The sequence below is a fragment of the Eleutherodactylus coqui genome, chromosome 10 (genome assembly GCF_035609145.1).
Source record: "Eleutherodactylus coqui strain aEleCoq1 chromosome 10, aEleCoq1.hap1, whole genome shotgun sequence".
NCBI lineage: Eukaryota > Metazoa > Chordata > Amphibia > Anura > Eleutherodactylidae > Eleutherodactylus > Eleutherodactylus coqui.
Window position 1 is genome coordinate 141,351,076 of NC_089846.1, and position 12,087 is coordinate 141,363,162.

Genomic DNA, 12,087 nt, shown 5'->3' on the forward strand with positions numbered 1-12,087 from the left:
ATACAGTCATTTGATTCAGCAGAGGATTGACCCCCCAACTGATTCTCATTAGTACCATTAGTTTCCAGCCTTTGGTTTCTCCCGTTTTTGAGATGTGTTGCTGCCATCAATTTCACCTTGTAATATTTGTTTGTGGTGATTAAATATAGTTATATAAGATTCCAACTCATCGCATTCTTTTTTGTTTATATTTATTTACATTTTACACATCATCCCAACTTTTTTGGAATTGGGGTCGTACATAAACCAGCCACACTGGGAAAATCTTTGGGCCTTTGGCCCTAAAAGGGACAGTACACGGTCTCTGTTAGCAATTGCCTCTGTAGGGAATGTCTCCATAGCAAACAACGAATCTTCTCTGTAGGAGGGGCAAGCTCTTAGACAGGCGTCACATGCAGCATAAATGCTGCAGAGAGGGGATTTTGGGGTTGAAATTCCGCAGCATTTACAGTACATTTACTGGGGAAATACAGGTCACCATTACACACTAAATAGGAAATTACTGGGAAACACTGACAGGGAAAGGACTGGGGGACTTTAGTTAACTGCAAGCTTAACTGGAACAACCAGTGTCAGGCAGCTGCTGCCAAGGCAAGTAGGATAAAGGGGTGCATCAGAAGAGGTCCAGGGGCGCGTGACGAGAACATTGTTTTTACTCTTTACAAGTCACTGGTCAGACCACACATGGAATATTGTGGACAGTTTTGGGTACTTATTTTTAAAATGGGGATTAAGACGGCTGAGGGGCGACCTAATAACTATGTATAATATATCAGGGGTCAGTACAGAGATCTCTGCCACCATCTATTATACCCAGGCCTGTGACTGTAACAAGGGGGCGCCCTCTACGTCTAGGGGAGAGAAAGATTCTACATAGACATAGAAGGGGGTTCTTTACTGTAAGAGCGGTGCAACTATGGAACCCTCTGCCTGAAGACGTGGTGATGGGAAATTCGACAAGGGTTCAAGAGGGGCCTGAACACCTTTCTCGAGTGATACAACATTATATGTCATAATCACTAATGACTTCACAAGGGTCGGTGATCCGGGGATTATTCCGATTGCGGGAAGGAATTTTTTCCCCTTAAATGGGGATAATTGGCTTCTACCTCATTGGGGTTTTATTCCTTTCTCTGTGTCGACAATAGGGAAGGTGGGGAAGGTGTGGGGGGGGGGGGGGGGGTAATCGGCTGACCTGGATAGACATACATCTTTTTTCGGCCTTACATACTATGTAACAAACCATGTGGAGATTCCAAAAATCTCCTTCACATGGAGCGGAAAATGTCCACAACGAATCTGCTGCGTTTCTGAAAAACGTTGCAGATTCTCAATCAGCAGCCTGCGTATTCAGACCGCAGAGGTATACGATGGATGTCAGCTCTAGGAGTAGAAGGGTTAAAACACATGGCAGATCAAGGTGAAAAACCACGGCACGATCAACACCCTGCAGGGCTCAATGACACGAGCAGAATAGAAGCCACTGTCTTCAGTAGGTTCATCCACACTGTTGTGAAATGCGCATGCAAAAAGAAAAGACACCACATGCTCTATTTTTGTGAGAATTTGCGCACCCAAGGCATCATGGGAGCATCAATGAACCTCATGATTGGGGAAATCGAATACCGGCGGGGACTGATGAGGCTGCACAGCCATTGCAATCACGCAAAATTTGAACGATGAAGAAAATAAAGAGTTCTGCCCGGTTCCTGCGCTAATGTACCTCGTAGCGGCGAGCATATTGTGCAGATTTACAGCCGTTTACATGTGAATTTTTCACACGAATGACAAAAACCGCCTTATGTGGGTAACGCAGTAAGATGTCTTAGAAACGCATCGCACACACATGCAAATCGCAGGTCATGTGATTGCGATGCATTTTTTCGTGCTTGCATAGAAAATAATGGAAGATTCTTGAAAAAAAACGCAGAAAAACAAGAAATGAAGCAGATTTTCAAACTTGATCTATCAGTCCAAGAGAAAAAGGATCCTGTTAATTAACCCCTCAAATGGGTTCCTTTCCCGTGAGAGTTTTGTCCGTCACGGAATCGGACTGAACACAACTGGGAAAACTGCCGCCGATCTGCACCAACATCCGCGCTACATCCAGACCGCATGGTGTGCATTGCTGCAGATGTTGTATGGCTGCAGCGAATCCAATACGCGTGAGTGCGCCCTGCGGGTGGTTAGGTGCGTACGGCTTCAGGTGGCGGACCACATCACTGCTCTCTGTTACTCTCCCAGTATCCCTAATATCAGTAGGTTGCATTCTCAGCCCCACTGGATTAGATACATTGCAGCAGATTTCTGAATTTCTGAAACTGTTTCAAAGAAAAACTGTCTTTGTTGCCCATAGCAACCAATCCCACAGCAGCTTTCATATTCAAGAGCACTCTGAGGAATGAAAGCTGCGCTGTGATTGGTTGATATTTCTTATACTGCTGAGGTAAAATGGAAGCTGTTCTGTGATTGGTTGTTATATATTATACCACTGAGGTAACATGAAAGCTGCGCTGTGATTGGTTGTTATATATTATACCACTGAGGTAACATGAAAGCTGCGCTGTGATTGGTTGTTATATATTATACCACTGAGGTAACATGAAAGCTGCGCTGTGATTGGTTGTTATATATTATACTGAGGTAACATGAAAGCTGCACCGTGATTGGTTGTTATATATTATACTGAGGTAACATGAAAGCTGTGCTGTGATTGGTTGTTATATATTATACTGAGATAACATGAAAGCTGTGCTGTGATTGGTTGTTATATATTATACTGAGGTAACATGAAAGCTGCGCTGTGATTGGTTGTTATATATTATACCACTGAGGTAACATGAAAGCTGCGCTGTGATTGGTTGTTATATATTATACCGCTGAGATAACATGAAAGCTGCACCGTGATTGGTTGTTATATATTATACTGAGATAACATGAAAGCTGCGCTGTGATTGGTTGTTATATATTATACTGCTGAGGTAACATGAAAGCTGTGCTGTGATTGGTTGTTATATATTATACTGAGATAACATGAAAGCTGCGCTGTGATTGGTTGTTATATATTATACTGCTGAGGTAACATGAAAGCTGTGCTGTGATTGGTTGTTATATATTATACTGAGGTAACATGAAAGCTGCGCTGTGATTGGTTGTTATATATTATACTGAGGTAACATGAAAGCTGTGCTGTGATTGGTTGTTATATATTATACTGAGGTAACATGAAAGCTGTGCTGCGATTGGTTGTTATATATTATACTGGGGTAACATGAAAGCTGCGCTGTGATTGGTTGTTATATATTATACTGAGATAACATGAAAGCTGCACTGTGATTGGTTGTTATATATTATACTGAGGTAACATGAAAGCTGCGCTGTGATTGGTTGTTATATATTATACCGCTGAGGTAACATGAAAGCTGTGCTGTGATTGGTTGTTATATATTATACTGAGGTAACATGAAAGCTGCGCTGTGATTGGTTGTTATATATTATACTGAGGTAACATGAAAGCTGTGCTGTGATTGGTTGTTATATATTATACTGAGATAACATGAAAGCTGCACTGTGATTGGTTGTTATATATTATACTGAGGTAACATGAAAGCTGTGCTGTGATTGGTTGTTATATATTATACTGAGGTAACATGAAAGCTGCGCTGTGATTGGTTGTTATATATTATACTGAGGTAACATGAAAGCTGCGCTGTGATTGGTTGTTATATATTATACTGAGGTAACATGAAAGCTGTGCTGCGATTGGTTGTTATATATTATACTGAGATAACATGAAAGCTGCGCTGTGATTGGTTGTTATATATTATACTGAGGTAACATGAAAGCTGTGCTGTGATTGGTTGTTATATATTATACTGAGGTAACATGAAAGCTGTGCTGTGATTGGTTGTTATAAATTATACTGAGGTAACATGAAAGCTGAGCTGTGATTGGTTGTTATATATTATACTGCTGAGGTAACATGAAAGCTGCGCTGTGATTGGTTGTTATATATTATACCGCTGAGGTAACATGAAAGCTGTGCTGTGATTGGTTGTTATATATTATACTGAGGTAACATGAAAGCTGTGCTGTGATTGGTTGTTATATATTATACTGAGGTAACATGAAAGCTGCGCTGTGATTGGTTGTTATATATTATACTGAGATAACATGAAAGCTGCTCTGTGATTGTTTGTTATATATTATACTGAGGTAACATGAAAGCTGCGCTGTGATTGGTTGTTATATATTATACTGCTGAGGTAACATGAAAGCTGCGCTGTGATTGGTTGTTATATATTATACTGCTGAGGTAACATGAAAGCTGCGCTGCGATTGGTTGTTATATATTATACTGAGATAACATGAAACCTGCGCTGTGATTGGTTGTTATATATTATACCGCTGAGATAACATGAAAGCTGCACCGTGATTGGTTGTTATATATTATACTGAGGTAACATGAAAGCTGTGCTGTGATTGGTTGTTATATATTATACTGAGGTAACATGAAAGCTGTGCTGCGATTGGTTGTTATATATTATACTGGGGTAACATGAAAGCTGCGCTGTGATTGGTTGTTATATATTATACTGGGATAACATGAAAGCTGCGCTGTGATTGGTTGTTTTATATTATACTGAGGTAACATGAAAGCTGTGCTGTGATTGGTTGTTATATATTATACTGAGATAACATGAAAGCTGCGCTGTGATTGGTTGTTATATATTATACTGAGGTAACATGAAAGCTGCGCTGTGATTGGTTGTTATATATTATACCGCTGAGATAACATGAAAGCTGTGCTGTGATTGGGTGTTATATATTATACTGAGGTAACATGAAAGCTGCGCTGTGATTGGTTGTTATATATTATACCGCTGAGATAACATGAAAGCTGCGCTGTGATTGGTTGTTATATATTATACTGAGGTAACATGAAAGTTGCGCTGTGATTGGTTGTTATATATTATACCGCTGAGATAACATGAAAGCTGCGCTGTGATTGGTTGTTATATATTATACTGAGGGAACATGAAAGCTGCGCTGTGATTGGTTGTTATATATTATACTGAGGGAACATGAAAGCTGTGCTGTGATTGGTTGTTATATATTATACTGAGGTAACATGAAAGCTGCGCTGTGATTGGTTGTTATATATTATACTGAGGTAGCATGAAAGCTGTGCTGTGATTGGTTGTTATATATTATACTGAGATAACATGAAAGCTGCGCTGTGATTGGTTGTTATATATTATACTGAGATAACATGAAAGCTGTGCTGTGATTGGTTGTTATATATTATACTGAGGTAACATGAAAGCTGCGCTGTGATTGGTTGTTATATATTATACTGAGGTAACATGAAAGCTGCACCGTGATTGGTTGTTATATATTATACTGAGATAACATGAAAGCTGCGCTGTGATTGGTTGTTATATATTATACTGAGGTAACATGAAAGCTGCGCTGTGATTGGTTGTTATATATTATACTGAGATAACATGAAAGCTGCGCTGTGATTGGTTGTTATATATTATACCGCTGAGATAACATGAAAGCTGCGCTGTGATTGGTTGTTATATATTATACCACTGAGGTAACATGAAAGCTGCGCTGTGATTGGTTGTTATATATTATACTGAGATAACATGAAAGCTGCGCTGTGATTGGTTGTTATATATTATACTGAGATAACATGAAAGCTGTGCTGTGATTGGTTGTTATATATTATACTGCTGAGGTAACATGAAAGCTGCGCTGTGATTGGTTGTTATATATTATACTGAGGTAACATGAAAGCTGCGCTGTGATTGGTTGTTATATATTATATTGAGATAACATGAAAGCTGCGCTGTGATTGGTTGTTATATATTATACTGAGGTAACATGAAAGCTGTGCTGTGATTGGTTGTTATATATTATACTGAGGGAACATGAAAGCTGTGCTGTGATTGGTTGTTATATATTATACTGCTGAGGTAACATGAAAGCTGCGCTGTGATTGGTTGTTATATATTATACTGAGGTAACATGAAATCTGCGCTGTGATTGGTTGTTATATATTATACCGCTGAGGTAACATGAAAGCTGCACTGTGATTGGTTGTTATATATTATACTGCTGAGGTAACATGAAAGTTGTGCTGTGATTGGTTGTTATATATTATACTGCTGAGGTAACATGAAAGCTGCGCTGTGATTGGTTGTTATATATTATACTGAGGTAACATGAAAGCTGTGCTGTGATTGGTTGTTATATATTATACTGAGGGAACATGAAAGCTGTGCTGTGATTGGTTGTTATATATTATACTGCTGAGGTAACATGAAAGCTGCGCTGTGATTGGTTGTTATATATTATACTGAGGGAACATGAAAGCTGCGCTGTGATTGGTTGCTATGGGCAACACAGACAGTTTTTCTTTTAGACAGTTTCATACATCTTCCCCATTGTCTATAGCCCCTGTCACAGCTCTGACATTTCCAGCCTCTCCTGCTGCCCTATAGCAGTCAGATCATAGGTAAGGGGTCACTGCGCTGTACCAGAGGTCTGCGCCCACGAATGCTCCAGCCCCATTGTCCCCCTTGGGTATACTGTTACATCACACTTCCCCTCACTTGTTGCACAAGTCTTCGCTCCAGTGTTACGGTCACCCGCTTCCTCATTGGCGGGAAGCCCTTCCTTTTTATAGTGTATCCTTGCTGTTGTGTGGTTACATGCGTCATGTCCCCAACCAATATGGCAACTGAGACTATAACTCCGTGGCGCCATATTAGTGCACGGCGACTCCTGAGAACCGCAGCATTACAGTGTCTAGAACATATAAAGAACAGATACATCGTCCGGTCACAGTAAACCACAATGAACATTACACGTACAACGTATCGTTCGGCCGGCATGGTGACACGGGGGCATTGTCCTTCCCTTACAATCTGCAATGCAGATCAACCCCACTAACCCAGCAGGTCCGGATGACTGATTTGTACGACCAGCTGTAGACGCTTGGATCCAACAACCAGAAGGCACGACTCAGTTTGTTCTGCTTACGGACCTTCAAGGCTTTTAGGCCACTCTTAATGAAACGGACTCTGTTGCCCATAGCAACCAATCAGAGCGCAGCTTTCATTTTTCCAAAGCAGTTTAAGAAATGAGCTGAGCTTTGATTGGTTGCTAGGGGGATTTTTACTGGATAGTTTTAAAGAATGAGGCCCTTTGGTAGGAAATATCCAGATGTTCTGTCCCCATCATCAAACACGGCCTCTTCAAGGTCCACAGCTTCATGTCACCAATGTCAGTGCAGCCTAAATCCAGTAACCTCAGAGTTGCCATTTGGAATATGTGGTCCTCGTATAGTCAATTGGTCAGGCTCTCTCAGAGTTTCCCCTCTTCTATCTTGGACCTCACTGTCGATGTTCACATGGAATAAGGGGTATTGTGATATGGGGAGGGGACATAATTGGGTCAAATCAGGGGGCAAGCTACTGGGGGTGCGGAGGCAGGTGCCGTACCCGTGAGCTAAAGGCCTCTGTATGACATAACACCAAAGTCCTATTACCACCTCCTAACAGGCACATGAAAATTAGGAAAACCCTCCCCAAAATGTTACCCTTTAAGCAGATTCCGAATTGATGTCTTGTGTAAGTATATTTGGCGCATACCTCAGTCACCGTAATAGCGATAGAACTGACTTTAGGCTTTTGTGTTCCGGTGCTCATAGCTCTTTTATTCTTCCATCGAAGTAGCTGTAAGTGACGCATGTTGTGGACGGGGTGTCGCTTTCATGGACACTCATTTTGGTACAGGATGTATTCAGTTACTTTTAGTCATTTTTTTATGGGAGGCAAGAGGGGAAATAAGCGATTTCCCCGTTGTCTTTTGGCATCCCTTCTTACGGTGTTCCCCATTTGATATAAATGTGATGTCAGCTTTATTCTACAGGTCAATGTAATCACAACGAGGACAGTTGTATCGAGGTTTTATTGTGTTCTACTACTTTTGCACAATATAAACACTTATCTACATAACATTTCCTGTGGCCCCACATTCCAGGACCAAAGCATTTGTATTTAGAGGTTTTTTTGATGCCTTGTAGTTATTATTGAGCCATATACAACATTTTAATTACTGTTCACTCCTGTTTTAAGCAACCAAGATGAGCAGAAAACGGCTATTTCAGCTTTTTTAATGGAATGTACAGTGCTGTATAGATAACAATAGTTTATAGTTCCGATTGTTACGGCTGCAGCGTTATCAATTATATGTAGTTTGTTTTGTCATTTTTTCAATATTTAAGGAATTGTTTAAGGGCAAAAGTCATTCAGGACCGAGACATCTGTGGGGTTAGACGGCATAGAGGACAGACTAGATGAGCAAGTGATTGTCTTTTCACTTCTTTTCTGGAAGCAAAAGATCCCCATGTGGGACTAAAAGCCGACATGTTTTCTGATTGCCAAGGGGGTGATAACATGAACAGACATCCATGGTACCCTCCGCTGGCACAGTTGGCTTCTCTGCTGCCTAGTCATTCCCTGTTGCCCCTTCATCTTCACAAAGACTGACATAGCCGCTGTAAATTCAGTATTCCTGACCCCACTTCAAATGGTTTTAAAATCACAGCAAAAGCTTGTCTGTAGTCACAATAGAGCAGTAGTTACAGCTGTTTGAAGTAGAGTAAACTGTGTTCATCCAAAACTATAATGTCCTTTTCCTTTTGAACGAACGGAGCCTGGGGTAATTAGTGGGCGAGGCGGTGTAAACAGAACAGTAGTGGGCATTCAGTAGCAGATGACAGGAGAGTTTGGACCCTTTTCAGAGTAATTGGCATGGGAAACTATACCAACTGCAATGCCTTGACATAATACCTACAGTACATATGAAGTGGTAGTCCATGAATACCTCTTTCCTTATCAATTGTCTAACCTGCTAGGATTTCCAATCCACCTAACCTCACCACATTGACAACTCAACTTCACTTCTCCTCAACAATTCACAGCTCATCCTTTCTGCCTGTTCTCCAACTGGTCTAACTCCATTGTCTACCGACTGCACCACCTACCTCCATCGATTGTTCTCCAACTGGTCTAACTCCATTGTCTGCCGACTGCACCACCTATCTCCATCGATTGTTCTCCAACTCTGACCAAACTCTCCCCAATTATTATATAGAGAAAGAGAGTCGGCTCACCAGGCTTACTGCTTCCAGCTCTGGGAGTCTCCAGACTCAACCAAGTTATACATCAATAGGGAAATAGACATTGAACCCAACTCTCAAGATGAAGAACATACTGTATAAAGTTTGAATTCGTGTGTCAAAAGGAAGTAAAAGAAGGGGATAAACCTGATGCTGCTGACGCCTGTGCTATGCATAAAGATGGGAAGGTGTCAGAAATGCATAAGCAGCATGGGATTTGTTCTCTACTGTTATTTCCTTCGGACATATCAATTCACTAAATGTATTATCATGTTCACACAGGGAGAGAGAAGATACATACACAGCAACAAACAACAGATACCAACAACAGTCTCCTGTGAAATGTTACAACAGTTATACCGGACATGTGAACAAACGCCCAACAAACATCCAAACGCTTACCAATAATACCAACACACATCAGCAGATGGAATAACTAATAAATACAAGGTATTAGTCATTTGGCCAAAGTACGTAAGCTCACGAGCCCACGACAAAGGTCCTTGTTGTCTTGTGAGTCTCTACTCTAACAAGACAACTTAGACCCCAGGAGTCCTACCTACAAGCGGGGCAATCGTCCCAATAGGGAGGGCCCCATGCTGGAACCTAGGGCTTGGCTCACTATAAATAGCATACAACATATACGCTGTTCACACGCACAGACAGACAAGGGATATACACCCTGAACAGGTAACTGTTCACACCAACAAACAAGAAATCCCACCTAGAACCTCATGCATCAAACCGCAGCAACCAATGCATGACACCAAGCACTAGGATTCTGTGGGGGAATTAGACAAAAGATCAGCACCTCTAATAATAGGGGCTGGTATTTATATGCAGCAGTGCGGTGGTGATTGGCTGGATGGAGAACTCTAATCCCTCAGCCAGCCAAATCAATCACATCTGTGGCAGTGCGCTCCTGGAAACCCAACAGAACCACAGGTCCCAGGAGCACAACCTGACACATATCTTCTTCATCTTGAGAGCTGGATTCAAAGTCTGTTCCTCCCTAATTATGTCTGTTTAGCTCAACATCTTCCTCCGCTGATAAATCAGTGGGGGTCCCAGCGTATAGACCCCCATCAATTCTAAAGATTTTCCAGCTGCATAGCCATATTCTATGAGTGCATGCCTCATGGAAAACATACCCCTAAGGCCGGCTTCACATGGCCGTATTCGTGCGTGCAATACGCAGAGAATAGAATTCATTGATGTCAATGGGTTTGTTCACATCTCCTTATTTTACGTGTGCATTTCGGTCGCGCACAAAAAAAAAAATAGAACATGCTCTGTCTTTCTGCATATTTACGCATCAAAGCCTCCCATAGAAGTCAATGGAGGTGCGCAAATTTGTGCAATACGCTAGGAGATCCGTGAAACCCTGTGTAATTCTGCTGGAAAAAGAACACATCTGGAACTAATTAGCCATTTTAATGATTGCATTTGTTTGCCGCGTGCAAGTGAACATGCCATCCGTGCAGAAAAAGTACAGCAAAACATGCCGAAATTTGCACAAAAAAGCCTCATTCATAGCATGAAACATTGGGCTAGGGCTTATGTGAAGCAGGCATTAGACTTCAGCCATATTGGAATGTGTGCAGAAGAAGCAACAGGAGATGGTAGACCCTGCCTGCAAGGAAAGAGTCATTGCTCGCAGTGCGGAAGACTTGGAGACTTGGCTGAAAATAACGAACTAATAATTGTTGTCTTCCACAAGGCCGTGTTGTTTGTGTGGTTTACATGTAATTGCTGAGCTGGGCCAATGGCTGCGCCGCCTCACACTGTGCAGAGCCTTGGCTGCTGTCTCAGGAGAGATGTCAAACAGGGACAGACTTAACGTCTGCACTATTTATACCCCTGCACCCCTGGGGATGCTGGAAACACGCTGCGCGCCCTGTGTACCAGGGCCGTACAGGAATCCAGCAGCAGGTGCTATAGGTGTCATGCCGTTAAACAAGAGGAGCCCCTGGGAGCCTCCTGGTCTAGCGGCGCACATGGATCAGAGCCGCAGCCGGGGCTAGCAGAAAGCAGGGTGGAATAAGATGAATGCGAGCCTGGGGCTAAGACAAAGAACATTGGCTACTATTTTGACAAGTGGGTTGGTCCACACGTAATCCTGCATTTTACTAAAACAGAGATCCGAGTTAACCACTTCCTTCCCAGCCATCTAATTCCTGATTTCCACCTATCCTAGCACGAGAGGTGTAGTGGCCCAGAATAACGGGGCCCCTCACAGTGTATGAGTGCATTTGTCTCGTGCTTCATGTTGTCAGCGTCTTTCACGTTGCATGAATATAATGTGTATTGCACTTCTGCTGCACTGAATGGGTTAACTGTCTGTTATGTGAGAATGTCTGGGAAATGTATCTTGTTCTCGGTCACGTGATCGTGTGATATATATGTGGATGCAAGGCGTTAGTTCGAGGTCCTCTGGTTCTGATCCTAGCCTGGCAAGGAACTCACACAGATACCTTCAGCTCTGTGTGGGTCGGAATGGAGGAGGCTGAACGACATCCCCAGCCGTCCGTGGGCCCGTGTCACCCAGGAAATGTCATTGGTGTATTAACCCACTGAGGAACTGAGAGAGAAAGTGGAACCACCATTGCAGTGTTGAGTGTATGCCAAACGTGAGTGCAGACCAGTAGAGAGCTGGAGAGAGAGGTGTTCATACCGGGAACAGGACCCTACAGATAACTGGGACTGTAGACTCCTCTGTGAACCCGTGATTTCCCCCCTGTCGCACCACTTTGTGATTTCTGCACCAATTGTGCTGCTGATGTGAGTTATACTTTGATTGAACTGTAAATAAGTTTCTACAATAAAGGAGCGCTGCTGACCGTTCCCGGCTTTGCTATTTAAACTTGCCATGTGAGCGTGGACCATTTATT

At 42.3% G+C, this 12,087-nt stretch overlaps 1 protein-coding gene across 2 annotated transcripts in view; it reads right to left on the reverse strand.

The window, feature by feature from the left end:
* The window catches only part of SLC8A2 (solute carrier family 8 member A2), a 139,495-nt gene that overhangs the window by 97,039 nt on the left and 30,369 nt on the right, over positions 1-12,087 (reverse strand). The window lies entirely within an intron of this gene.